The sequence below is a fragment of the Arachis ipaensis genome, chromosome B5 (genome assembly GCF_059453495.1).
Source record: "Arachis ipaensis isolate K30076 ecotype BB chromosome B5, ASM5945349v1, whole genome shotgun sequence".
In the NCBI taxonomy this organism is placed as follows: domain Eukaryota; kingdom Viridiplantae; phylum Streptophyta; class Magnoliopsida; order Fabales; family Fabaceae; genus Arachis; species Arachis ipaensis.
Genome location: NC_142440.1, coordinates 65,530,469 through 65,545,544, shown reverse-complemented (window position 1 = coordinate 65,545,544; position 15,076 = coordinate 65,530,469). Strand labels below are relative to the sequence as shown.

Here is a 15,076-nt window from a genome sequence, read left to right as displayed (position 1 = left end):
CACCAAGGAAAACCAAACTTAAAAATTTTAAGATCAAGACACAAGGAAAACTTAAGAACACTTTGAAGACTCACAAGAACACAAGAACATGAAGAAAGAACACCAAACTTAAAATTTTTGGAAAACCAAAATAAGATTTTTGAAAACCAAAGAAAAATCAACAAGAAAACACCAAACTTAAAGTTTGGCACAAGATTTAATGTAAAAATGATTTTTGAAAAAGAATTTTAAAAAAATGGTACCCAATTACCAAGAACACAGACCAACGCTCTAGCCAATTGGGCAGTAAATGTAACACTTGTTTTGAAAAAGTATTTTTAATAACTAAGAAAAAATATTATTATTATTTTATTTTTGAAAAGAATATAAAAGACTCTGACCCAAAAGACAAAATTTTCCTAATCTAAGCAACAGGATTCACCGTCGGTTGTTCAAACTAAAATAAATTCCCGGCAACGGCGCTAAAAACTTGGTACACGAAATTGTAATGTCAATGTTCACATTACTCTCTTACAACTTCGCACAACTAACCAGCAAGTGCACTGGGTCGTCCAAGTAATACGTTACGTGAGTAAGGGTCGAATCCCACGGAGATTGTTGGTTTGAAGCAAGTTATGGTTATCTTATTATTCTTAGTCAGGATGCCAACAATAGTGTTTTTCAAGTTCAATTGTAAAAAATGAGAGGGCATAAATATAAATACTTATTGTGCAATGATGGAGAATATGTTGGAGTTTTGGAGATGCTTTGTCTTCTGAAATTCTGCTTTCCTCTGTTTTCTGATTCACGCACGCAAGTCCTCCTATGGCAAGTTGTGTGTTGGTGGATCACCGTTGTCAATGGCTACCATCCATCCTTCCAGTGAAAAGGGTCCAGGTGCGCTGTCACCACACGGTTAATCATCTTTAGGTTCTCAATCGTACCGGAATAAGGTTTACTATCCTTTTAAGTCTGTCACTACGCCCAGCACTCGCGAGTTTGAAGCTCGTTACAGTCATTCAATCCCTGAATCCTACTCGGAATACCACAGACAAGGTTTAGAATTTTCGGTTTCTCTTGAATGCTGCCATCAATCTAGCTTATACCACGAAGATTCTGATTAAGAGATCCAAGAGATATTCATTCATTCTACGGTGAACGGGAGTGGTTGTCAGGCACGCGTTCGTGGGGGAATAATGATGATTGTCACGTTCATCACGTTCATGTTGAAGTGCGAATGGATATCTTAGATAGGAACACGCATGTTTGAATAGAAAACAGAAACACTTGCATTAATTCATCGAGACACAGCAGAGCTCCTCACCCCCAACAATGGAGTTTAGAAACTCATGCTGTCAAAGAGTACAAAATTCAGATCTAAAAATGTCATGAGATACAAAATAAATCTCTAAAAGTTGTTTAAATACTAAACTAGTAACCTAGGTTTACAGAAAATTAGTAAACTATGATAAATAGTGCAGAAATCTACTTCTGGGGCCCACTTGGTGTGTGATGGGGATGAGACTAAAGCTTCTCACATGCCTGGGCTGTTCTGGGCGTTCAACGCCAGGCTGTAACCTGTTTCTGGCGTTGAACTCCAACTTGTAACGTGTTTTTGGCGCTGGACGCCAGACTGCAACATGGAACTGGCGTTGAATGCCGGTTTACGTCGTCTATCCTGGATGTCTACTTTCCAACTCAATTGGAAGCGCGTCAATTGGACTCCTGTAGCTCCAGAAATTCCATTCCGAGTGCAGAGAGGTCAGGATCCAACAGCATCAGCAGTCCTTTTTCAGCCTGAATCAGATTTTTGCTCAGCTCCCTCAATTTCAGCCAGAAATTACCTGAAATTATAGAAAAACACACAAACTCATAGTAAAGTCCAGAAATATTAATTTTGCCTAGAAACTAACGAAAATAAACTAAAAACTAACTAAAACATACTAAAAACTATATGAAATTAACCCCAAAAAGCGTATAAAATATTCGCTCATCATTCACCTTTGTCACTAGCGTTGGAGATGGAAATCAACACAATGTTAGTGGTCACGTTAATGTAATTAACGTGAGGCATTAACATGGGAAAGGGGCATTTTGGAGCGTTAGTGAAAAAGGTATGTGTCACTAACGCTCTCGAAGATTTGGCAAGCCTACGTTAAAGGTCACGTTAACTATACTAACGTGAACTCTAACGTAGGGAGAAAGGGGTACTCTCAACGTTATTGGGAAAGGTAAACCCCTGTAACGTTTGCGAAGGGCCAAGAGGCAACGTTATTGGTCACGTTAGTGCCACTAACGTTGAAGTTAACGTGGACCATTTTGGGTTAGGAACATTAGTGAAAAAGGTGATTGTCACTAACGTTCTCGACCCCACATTTTTACTTAACATTAACACCACTAACGCCTTAAGCTAAAGTCCATGCCTACTGCACACTTTCTCTGCAAGTGAAGCTGAGCCCACTAAAGATGATAACTGCTTCAACTCAAGATCCAAAGGCCCATATCTAAGACTTGAAGAGCCAACTAGAAGATCAGAGGAGTAGTATAAATTGGAGTAGTTTTGAACTAGAGAGGAGCTTTTGGATTGAGAGAACTACTCTCTGTATAATTTTACTTTCTCTGCGACTTCTAGTTTTACTTTTAGAATGCATTCTCCATCTTTGTTTTCCATTCCCAGAGCCATGAACAACTAAACCCCTTTTATTGGGTTAGGGAGCTCTGTTGTAATTTGATGGATCCATAATAGTTTTCATTATTCTTCTTCTTTCTTTTCTCTTGATTTTACTAGAATGCTTTCAATCTTCATCCAGTTGGGTAGTTGTCTTGGAAAAGAAGCTATTCATACTTGGATCTCTTCGGAACCTTGGAAGAGGAATGAAGGGATCATGCTAGAAATGCTTTCTCATTTTGGACCAAATTGGGGGTTGGGCGGATATAGTGACATATAATTCTCCCAATACTTTGATTTGGAAATACATGTGGTACAATCAGTGACCATACTTCATCTCTTCTCATGAGCAATTAGACCAAGGAATTGGCTATTGATCCAGATTTGAGAGATTGAATTACCAAGGAATTGGATTTCAATCACTTAAGATTGCCAAGGAGATCAATGAATGCATTGATTGAGGAAGAGATGAAAATGAAGTTGATCCGGAGAATGTAACATCTCCTAAGCCCAATGAATCCCACATTTCTGATCTTACCCATTCTCTTTACTTTCTGCCATTTACTTTCATGCTAAATTCCTCATTCCCCATTTAAGATTCTGCAATTTACTTTCCGTCATTTACATTCAGCTCTTTATTTCCAGCATTTACATTTTCTGCCATTTACTTTCCCGCCATTTAATTTCCTGAAATTCTGAAATCAAATTCTGCTTAGCTCAACTAGAACATTCCTCTAATTAAAGTTGCTTGACCAATCAATCCCTGTGGGATTCGACCTCACTCTATTGTGAGTTTTTACTTGACGACAATTCGGTATACTTGCCGAGGGAAATCTGTTGAGAGACAAGTTTCCGTGCATCAAGTTTATGGCGCCGTTGCCGGGGATTGATTTTGCATCAACAATGATTAAATTGTTGGATAACTAGATTGAGCATTTTTTTTCTTTTGTTTCATTTAATTTCATTTGAGTAATTTACTTTCAGTCTTAGTTATTTCCTTCCCTTTACCCCTTACCCGTTTGTGGTGTTATCTGCATTTTTTTTTACTATTTAGTTCACTGACCCACTAACTGTTTGATATATTTTATCACTCACACTAACATCATTTCTGCAGAGAATACTGTCTGCATCTATCTTTCTTACTTGTGACTTGTGGGTTGTATGACAGGTAGAAGAAGCAGGGCTTCAACTTCCTTTGATTCTGAACCTGAGAGGACCTTCCTTAGATTGAGGAGGGAAGCAAGAGAAAAGAAAGTCGTTAGTGCTGAGGAAGAGGAAGAGTACTTTGAACCAGACATGGATGAGAATATAGAGAACCATCATGAAGAAGAGGCTCACAACCATGGCAGAGAAGGTCCAGTGCATCATGCTGGACAAGAAAGAAGAGTTCTAGGCTCTTATATCAATCCAAACCCAGGAAACTGTGGAAGTAGCATCCAAAAGCCAATCATACATGCCAACAACTTCGAACTAAAGCCACAGCTCATCACCCTTGTTCAGAACAACTGTTCATTCGGAGGGAGCGTCCAAGAAGACTCCAATCAACATCTAACCACATTCCTGAGGATATGTGATACTGTGAAGTCTAATGGTGTTCATCCAGACACCTATAGACTGTTTTTGTTTCCCTTCTCACTCAAGGACAAAGCATCTAAATGGCTGGAATCCTTCCCAAAGGAGAGTTTAACAACCTGAGAAGATGTGGTGAACAAATTCTTGGCGAGATTCTATCCTCCTCAAAGAATCAATAGGTTGAGAGCTAAGGTACAAACATTCAGGCAGCAAGATGGTGAGACTCTATATGAAGCATGGGAGAGGTTTAAGGACTTGACAAGAAGGTGCCCACCAGATATGTTCAATGAATGGGTGTAGTTACACATTTTCTATGAAGGTATTTCCTATGAATCAAAGAAGGCAGTAGACCACTCAACTGGGAGATCTCTAAACAAGAAGAAGACCATTGAAGAAGCCATAGATGTCATTGAAACTGTAGCTGAGAATGACTACTTCTATGCTTCTGAAAGAGGCAACACTAGAGGAGTGATGGAGCTAAACAACGTGGATGCACTGCTGGGCTAGAACAAGCTGATTATCAAGCAGCTGGCTGACCTTACCAAGAAGATGGAGAGGAATCAAATAGCAGTAATCACCACCTCAACAGCAGCTAAAGAAGGAGTGAATGAAGAAGCAGAGGGTGATCAAGAACAAGCCAACTACATTGGAAATCCACCTAGGTAGGCACATGATCCATACTCCAAGACTTACAATCCTGGTTGGAGGAACCACCCAAACTTTGGGTGGGAAAACCAACAAGATCAAGGCCAAGATCAAAGACGTCACAACCCCAACAACAATGCAGCTCACCAACATTCTACCCAGAGATCATATCAGTACCCACCTAACAACACACCTCAACATCCATACCAAATCCAAAATGGCCCTTCTCATCCCTCCAATCTCAACTCACCATCATCAGAAGAAAGACTATCAAGGATTGAGACTCTACTTGAAAGCATATGTAAGGAAATCCAAGATAACAAAGTGTTCAAGGTGGAGGTGCGAGCCAATATCAAGAACCAGGGAGACACCATCAAGAGGCTGGAATTTCAAGTGGAATACCTCTCTGAGAAGATTCCCAAACCTACTGATAGCTTCCCAAGTGACACAGAGAAGAACCCGAGAGGTGAAGCAAAGAAGGTCAGATGGGAAGATTGCAAGATGGTCACTATAAGTGATAAGGGGACTGAGGAAGAGCGGAACAAACCATTAGAAAAACCTGGAGATACATCAGTAGAGAAACAGGAAGAGGATCACCAAGAAACCAAAATTTCACAGAAGGAGCTGCTGAGACTCTATGCACCTTTTCCCCAAAGACTCAAGGGTGGTGTAGAAAAGAGAATATACTCAAGGATTCTTGACATGTTTGTATCTCTCCATATAAACATACCATTCATCAAGGCCCTCCAACAAATGCCCCCATACATTAAGTATATGAAGGAGTTGCTGACCAGGAAAAGCTCACTCAAAGGAGGGCAAACAATAGTGATGAATAAGGAGTGCAGTGCTCTCATTCAACCAGAGATGCCTACAAAAAAGAAGGACCCAGGGAGTTTTCACATCCCCTGTGCCATAGGAGAAACAATGTTTGATAAGGGATTCTGTGATCTGGGAAGAAGTATCAACTTAATGCCTTTATCCCTTATGAAGAAGCTGCAGATCAATGAGCTAATGCCCACAGATGTAGTCATCAGGCTGGCTGACAAAACTCAAAAACAAGCAGTAGGAGTGGTGGAAAATGTGTTAGTGAAGGTTGGGAACTATTTCCTTTCCACAGACTTTGTCATAGTAGAAATGGAAGAGAGTCACCTTCACCCAATCATATTGGGAAGACCATTCCTAGCTACAGCCAGAGCGCTCATAGATGTGGAGCGAGGAGAGCTAATATTGAGGATACATGACGAACAACTCGCATTCAATATCTTCAAACCCTCACAAGAAGCAGATCAGAAAAGCAAGGAACCAAGGGGAGAGCACGACAAAGCACTGGTGGAAGAAACAAGCATTGAAGCATAAGCTGTACACCTGGGAACCCCTTTGGTTGATGAACAAGATAATCGGCAGTTGTCACAGCCCAAGGAAGATCAGGAGGAACCTAAACCACCAGAGTCATATGAGACCAGCAACAAAATTTCCTTGAAAGAAGAAGTCACAAAGAGTGGGGCAACATCAAAAGGAATAAAGAAGAAGGCACCAAGGAGGTGGAGAAACAAGAAGATCCCTATAGAGGATTTCTCTCCAGGGGATAAAGTGATCTCAGCTTACTTCCTAGATATCCACCTCATCTCCCCACCATCCCGTCTCAGCTACCTAAGGTTTTCACCATCAACAAAGTTCTCTCCCTAGAACATGTAGAGATCCTTGATGAAGCCAATGGATATAGGTTTACTACAAGAGGGAAAGATCTGAAGCATTACCAACTACCCTGACAAAGGGCAGAACGTCAAGCTAGTGACGCTAAAGAAGCGCTTCATGGGAGGCAACCCATGTTTTATATGCTTTTAAAGTAATTAATAATGCAAGGTTCAAGAATTCCAAATCAGCTTTGACATATCCTTGAATGAATCCTTTTATGCAACACATATCGGAGAACAAGTTTGGTTTTCAAGGCACAATAAGAGAACATGAATGAAACTCATAGCATGTCACTCTTAGCACCTTGAACAATTCTTTTTACACCATATGACCACAAACTAAGTTTGGTGTCACCAATGTTGCATATATGGGCAAATAATTTGTCAGTTGGTTTGCATTCATGAATAGCACTTAGTTAGTTAAAAACAAAAACAAACAAAAAAATTTTTGTTTTTTTTTTTTTTGAAAAGTAGTTATCCCACTTTTCCAATATTTGCCGCCAACTTTCAATCTTATTAATTTTGTTCTTTTATCCTGAAGGAGAAATGAGAGGAGGATTGGAAAGAATTGATTGGACAATTGAATAAGGAGGATTCGGCCACCACAAAAGGAGAGTACTATACACGTGTTTTCACGGGGGATGCATTGGGAAATGTTGCCATGCAACATTGGAAGAGTGACACGCTTGGAAATCGAACCAACCCCCCTTCATAAAGTTGATGATCCTTGTGCTCATCCTATGCTGAACCCCATCCGTTCATCACACAACCACTCCATCAATCCACACCTTTCATTCACTCACTATCTCCCTATATAAAGTGGTTCTTATTCCATAACCCTTCCACATCCCAAATTCTCATTCTTTGTACTTCTAACTTTCGGAACCCAATACCTCTTACCCCATCAAAAACACTCTCACTCACTCCCTTCACTACACCCTATCTTAACCGGCCGAAGCCCATTATCCACACCCTTTACATCTTCACATATCAAAAATCACTTATGGCATCATCAAGCTCTAAGAGAAGAAAATGGAAGGAGCCTATGGAGCAACGCCCTTTCGATGAGAAGAAATTCAGAACCTTTCACCATGCATTGCAATATGGGTGGATGGTTGATAAGGAGATCATATATGAGCTAGGCTTTCAAGTCAGAAAAATTGAGTGCCCCGAAATCACAGAGAATGTGGAAAAGAGGAGATGGGAGCTCCTTACTGATCCAGTCCTAAAAGTAAATGCAAATATTGTAAGAGAGTTTTATGCAAATGCAGTCTGGTATGATAAGGCAGATGACTCCTATATAAGCTTCGTGAGAGGGGTAACTGTGGACTTCAGCCCCATGAGCATGATGAGGGCGTTAAAGCTACGGGCCATACCATTTGCAGAAGAAAGCTATCACTCCAGAATAGATGGCAGCCCCAATCATGACCAGATTGAGCAAGATATTTGCGTGCAAGGAGCTGATTGGGTACGAGATCCTTAGGGGAAACCCAAGTTCATCAAGAGAGGGGACCTCACCCCTGAAGCAAAGAGGTGGTTTGAAATTGTGAGGAGATCCATCCTTCCTGCCAGGAATAACTCAGAGGTGAATCTTAAGAGAGCAACAATGGTGCAATGTATACTTAAAGGGGGAGAGATCAAGGTCCATGAACTGATAGCCCAAGGTATTAGGAAGATGGCTGAAAAGAGCGATTCTGGAGGAAGGATAGGCTACCCCAGCACTATTTTTCGTCTGTGTGACATGGCTGGGGTGGTGTTCAAGGATGAGGACCCCGAGTGGATAAAAGTGGGTATCCCAATTACTGTTCGACGGATGCATGCTGTTGCATCTCCCTTACCTCAACGAAAGCCAAGAAAGAGGCCAGCCAATCAAGTAGTAGAAAGACAAAACTTAGAGGAGCAAGCCTCTTTAGACATGCACCAACTACAGGAAGCCATTGATGGCTTATCTAAACAATACTTGGAAAATCAAGGGGCACAGAAAGAGTTGCAATTACAATTGGTAAGCCGTCAAGAAGAATTACTTTCTGGATGGATGAATCAACAGGGGAAATGGCAAAAGCAAATCATGGAGTAGCAACTGGAACACGGGAAACATTGGGGTGAATCCTTCCACATGATAGAGCAAATGCAATATCAACAACAAGAAGCCATCCAAAAGCTAATCAACATCCAAGCACATCTAGGTGCACACATACATCAAATGCATCAGAAACAATTGGAACAGGCAGAACTCTTTGACGAATACAGAGCGTTTGCAGAGGGAGTTTACATGAACGAGACTGGACATCATGTAAACACTCAAGCCAGGCTCGGGTACTTAGTTGGACAACTGCCTGTACTGCACCCGGGAATCGCAATATATGAAGAAGTAAAGGATGAATTAGCGCGAGAAGAAAGAGAGAGGGTAGAAAAGAGTCATGAATCAGTAAGGACGGCACTTGAGGAATGGAAGAAAGCCAGACTAGCACAGATACGAGGAAATACAAGTGGACACAAAGAGGACAAACAAGAGGGAGAGCATGAGCACTCCCATGAGTAAAAGGTGGTGGAGTTCCCTCTTTGTTCCATCTTTTTCAAAGCTTTAAATAAGGAAAATCATGTATGAAATAGAACATGTTCCCATGGTAGGTTAGGATTTTAAATTCTGCCTTTAAGTTTTCATTGCTTAGGTCTATGCTTGCTAGTCTAATGTCACTGTTGCATCTTCACCTTGCTTACTTGTATGCTTGTCCATTTTGAATCAAATAAAAAGAGATGTTATGAAAGACCAGAGTGATGATCAATTGTGGAGTAGGTTCTTAAGCTTGTGGTGTAGTAATCACTTAGCTAAGTTGGTTCACCAACAAGGTAGGAAGGCAACTATCTGTCCTGAAGTCATATGCTTTAAACACACCCCATGAGACTAGCTAAATAATAAGATCCTAATAAGAAAAAGGAAAAGAACAATAAGAGTTGAAAAAGAAAGAAAAGTAATAAGAAATAAGGCTAGGCACCAAGGGCTTGAATCTTGAGGGATGTGTCTGTGATGCTCTTGTACCAAGGATCTGCTTGGATGAATAAGTTCTTAGGAGTGCTTCATCACTTGGTAACTTGGGTTAACTAACCCGGGATTATCAACTGAAAATCCACTATCAAGAGCAACCATGCTACAGAACATTTAGTAACCCAAAGAGGTGCTGGACACCAAGGCCTCAAGGAATGAAAATAACAAACCATGTGCCTGTGGTGTGCATGTATGGGGGAGAGAGACTTGAGCGAGTAAGTCCTTAGGGGTGTTTCAACACCTAGCACCTTGAACCAACTGGTTCGGGAGTGTTGGCTGAAAGCTTATTTTAAAGAGTCGCCCCCTCACAGAACACTTAGCCTAAGGATGCGATAAACCTTTAAAAAAACAAAGGGATCAATAAATAAAAGTCTCAAAAGGTGCAATCAAGTGAGTATTCCAGGGCATGATAAAGGTCTGAAAGCCAGTAAAGGAATGAACTTAAGTTGCTATGCATGAAACCCCATAAAACCAAGGACATGACTTCCACAATAATGATTCATTCCTCTTGTCATTTCATTCATCATTCTCATGTTTCAGTACTTGCTAAGGGACAAGCAAGCTTTAAGTTTGGTGTTGTGATGCCAGGGCATTTCGGCCAGTTTCACTGACTTTTTCTTTACTGTTTTAGGGTAGTTTCATGCATTTTCTTAAGAAATAAGCAAGTTTTGGGTAGAATTTCACTTACATCTTGATTCAAGCAAACATTGTGAATTTTATATGATTTCATGAGAATTATGCATGAATTTAATGACAAATTGGATTATGCATGACTCATAACTTGGATTAGAGCTTTGATACACTTTATTTGCTTGATCTTAGGACAAAGGAAGCAAGGAAAAGCCACGTTAGTCTAACTAACGTGACCACTAACGTGGAATGGGAGCTAGCTTGCAACGTTAATGAGAAAAGTGATCGCCAATAACGTCTTCGAAGCCATCATAGCCCACGTTAATTACCACGTTAACTACATTAACGTGCTAGTTAATGTGGAGGAAAAGAAAGCTCCAAGCGTTAGTGGTAAAAGTGAGTGCCACTAACGCTCCAAAAGGGCAATTGGCCACATTAAGAGTCACGTTAACTCAGTTAACGTGAACTCTAACGTGGAAGAGGAAGATAATGCCAACGTTAGTGACACTCACCTCTGTCACTAACGTTGGACTAAGCCCATATTGGCTACGTTAAGAGCCACGTTAACTTAGTTAACGTGAACTCTAACGTGGAAGGAGCAAGGAATTGCCAACGTTAGTGACACTCACCTTTTTCACTAACGTTGGACTAAGCCACTATGAGCCACGTTAGTTACCACGTTAATTACATTAACGTGGAATTAACGTGAGGCACTAACGTGGGAAAGGGGCGTTTTGGAGTGTTAGTGAAAAAGGTAGGTATCACTAATGATCTCGAAGATTTGGCAAGCCTACGTTAAAGGTCACATTAACTATACTAACATGAACTCTAACGTAGGGAGAAAGGGGTACTCTCAACGTTATTGGGAAAGGTAAACCCCAGTAACGTTTGCGAAGGGCCAAGAGGCAACGTTAGTGGTCATGTTAGTGCCACTAACGTTGAATTAACCTGGACCATTTTGGGTTAGGAACGTTAGTGAAAAAGGTGATTGTCACTAAAGTCCATGCCTACTGCACACTTTCTCTGCAAGTGAAGCTGAGCCCACTAAAGATGATAACTGCTTCAACTCAAGATCCAAAGGCCTATATCCAAGACTTGAAGAGCCAACTAGAAGGTCAGAGGAGTAGTATAAATTGGAGTAGTTTTGAACTAGAGAGGAGCTTTTGGATTGAGAGAACTACTCTCTGTATAATTTTACTTTCTCTACGACTTCTAGTTTTACTTTTAGAATGCATTCTCCATCTTTGTTTTCCATTCCCAGAGCCATGAACAACTAAACCCCTTTCATTAGGTTAGGGAGCTCTGTTGTAATTTGATGGATCAATAATAGTTTTCATTATTCTTCTTCTTTCTTTTCTCTTGATTTTACTAGAATGCTTTCAATCTTCATCCAGTTGGGTAGTTGTCTTGGAAAAGAAGCTATTCATACTTGGATCTCTTCGGAACCTTGGAAGAGGAATGAAGGGATCATGCTAGAAATGCTTTCTCATTTTGGACCAAATTGGGGGTTGGGCAGATATAGTGACATATAATTCTCCCAATACTTTGATTTGGAAATACATGTGGTACAATCAGTGACCATACTTCATCTCTTCTCATGAGCAATTAGACCAAGGAATTGGCTATTGATCCAGATTTGAGAGATTGAATTACCAAGGAATTGGAATTCAATCACTTAAGATTGCCAAGGAGTTCAATGAATGCATTGATTGAGGAAGAGATGAAAATGAACTTGATTTGGAGAATGCAACATCTCCTAAGCCCAATGAATCCCCCATTTCTGATCTTACCCATTCTCTTTACTTTCTGCCATTTACTTTCATGCTAAATTCCCCATTCCCCATTTAAGATTCTGTAATTTACTTTCCGTCATTTATATTCAGCTCTTTATTTCCAGCATTTACATTTTCTGCCATTTACTTTCCCGCCATTTAATTTCCTGCAATTCTCAAATCAAATTCTGCTTAGCTCAACTAGAACATTCCTCCAATTAAAGTTGCTTGACCAATCAATCCCTGTGGGATTCGACCTCACTCAATTGTGAGTTTTTACTTGACGATAATTCGGTATACTTGCCAAGGAAAATCTGTTGAGAGACAAGTTTCTGTGCATCAAGTTTATGGCGCCGTTGCCGGGGATTGATTTTGCATCAACAATGATTAAATTGGTGGATAACTAGATTGAGCATTTTTTTCTTTTGTTTGATTTAATTTCATTTGAGTAATTTACTTTCAGTCTTAGTTATTTCCTTCTCTTTACCCCTAACCCGTTTGTGGTGTTATCTGCATTTCTTTTTATTTAGTTCACTGACCCACTAACTGTTTGATATATTGCATTACTCACACTAACAGCATTTCTGCAGAGAATACTGTCTGCATCTATCTTTCTTGCTTGGCCTTATTGGTTGTATGACAGGTAGAAGAAGCGGGGCTTCAACTTCTTTCGATTCTGAACCTGAGAGGACTTTCCTTAGATTAAGGAAGGAAGCAAGAGGAAAGAGAGTTGTTGGTGCTGAGGAAGAGGAAGAGTACTTTGAACAAGACATGGATGAGAATATGGAAAACCATCATGAAGAAGAGGCTCACAACCATGGCAGAGAAGACCCAGTGCATCATGCTGGGCAAGAGAGAAGAGTTCTGGGATCTTACATCAATCTAAACCCAAGAAACTGTGGAAGTAACATCCAAAAGCCAACCATACATGCCAACAACTTTGAACTAAAGCCACAGCTCATCACCCTTGTTCAGAACAACTGTTCATTCGGAGGGAGCGTTCAAGAAGACCCCAATCAACATCTAACCATATTCCTGAGGATATGTGATACTGTGAAGTCTAATGGTGTTCATCCTGACACCTACAGACTGCTTTTGTTTCCCTTCTCATTCAAGGACAAAGCATCTAAATGGCTGGAATCCTTCCCAAAGGAGAGTTTAACAGCCTGAGAAGATGTGGTGAACAAATTCTTGGCAAGATTCTATCCTCCTCAAAGAATCAACAGGTTGAGAGCTGAGGTACAAACATTCAGGCAGCAAGATGGTGAGACTCTATATGAAGCATGAGAGATGTTTAAGGACTTGACAAGAAGGTGCCCGCCAGATATGTTCAATAAATGGATGCAGTTACACATTTTCTATGAAGGTCTTTCCTATGAATCAAAGAAGGCAGTAGACCACTCATCCGGGGGATCTCTGAACAAGAAGAAGACCATTGAAGAAGCCATAGATGTCATTGAAACTGTAGCTGAGAATGACTACTTCTATGCTTCTGAAAGAGGCAACAATAGAAGAGTGATGGAGCTGAACAACACGGATGCACTGCTGGCCCAGAACAAGCTGATTACCAAGCAGCTGGCTAACCTTACCAAGAAGATGGAGAGAAATCAAGTAGCAGTAATCACCACCTCAACAGTAGTTCAAGAAGGAGTGAATGAAGAAGCAGAGGGTGATCAGGAACAAGCCAACTACATTGGAAATCCACCTAGGCAGAACCATGACCCATTCTCCGAAACCTATAATCCTGGTTGGAGGAACCACCCAAACTTTGGGTGGGGAAACCAACAAGATCAAGGCCAAGATCAGAGATGTCACAACCCCAACAACAACGCAGCTCACCAACATTCCACAGAGAGATCATATCAGCACCCACCTAACAACACACCTCAACATCCATACCAAAGCCAAAATGGCCCTTCTCATCCCTCCAATCTTAACTCACCATCATCGGAAGAAAGACTATCAAGGATTGAGACTCTACTTGAAGGCATATGTAAGGAAATCCAAGATAGTAAGGTGTTCCGAGAGGAAGTGTGATCCAACATGCAGAATCAAGATGCTGCCATCAAGAAACTTGAGACACAAATTGGCTACCTATTTCAGCACGCTCCCGGCCATGACCTTTGCAGTAACATTGAACCAAACCCAAGGGAGGAGTGTCATGCTATCACCCTCAGAAGTGGAAAGGATTTGAAGGAGGCTTCCAAGCAACCACAAGAGAAAGATTCAATTGGAAGGAAGGAGGAACAAGATGAAGTTAAAGTCCCCACCTCCAATTCACATCAAAAGGGAGAAGAGTTGAAGCCATATGTTCCGAAAGCCCCATATCCTCAACAATGGAGGAAGAAGGGGGATGACAGCTAGTTCTCCAGATTTTTAGAAATCTTCAAGAAACTACAGATTAACATACCCTTTGCTGAAGTAATAGAGCAAATGCCGCTCTATGCCAAGTTCTTGAAGGAGTTGATGACCAAGAAGAGAAGCTGGAAGAACAACGATACTGTGATACTAACCGAAGAATGTAGTGTCATCATTCAGCATAAATTGCCCCAGAAATTGAAGGATCCTGGGAGCTTTCAGATTCCTTGTATTATAGGAGAAATAACAGTGGAAAAGGCTCTACGTGATTTAGGAGCCAGCATAAATCTGATGTCTGTAGCTATGATGAGAAAAATAAAGATTGAGGAGGCCAAACCAACAAAAATGGCCTTACAATTGGCAGACCGATCATTCAAGTTTTCTCACGGCATAGTGGAAGACTTGCTAGTAAAGGTAGGAGACTTTATCTTCCCAGCAGACTTTGTAGTGTTGGACATGAAGGAAGGTGCTAAGGCTTCTATCATATTAGGGAGACCATTCTTAGCTACTGCCGGAGCTATCATCGATGTCCAAAAGGGTGAACTTACCCTTAGACTACACAATGAAACAATGATGATCAATGTGTTCAAGGCCATGAACTACCCACAAGAACCATTGGGAGAATGTATGAGGTTGGATTCACTGGACGATGCAGTACATGAGATTTTTGAAGAAGAAGAACTTGAAGGGTTAACAGAGGAGGAATCAACAT

General features: G+C 40.8%; 1 non-coding gene and 1 pseudogene across 1 annotated transcript; both read right to left on the bottom strand.

Annotated features, from left to right (window-relative positions):
* LOC148564483 (uncharacterized) overlaps positions 1 to 15,076 on the bottom strand; it is a 110,074-nt pseudogene that overhangs the window by 77,893 nt on the left and 17,105 nt on the right.
* LOC148564484 (small nucleolar RNA R71) lies at positions 4,397 to 4,503 on the bottom strand. Its single transcript, XR_015884052.1, has one exon. It is a non-coding gene; the product is annotated as a small nucleolar RNA R71 (small nucleolar RNA).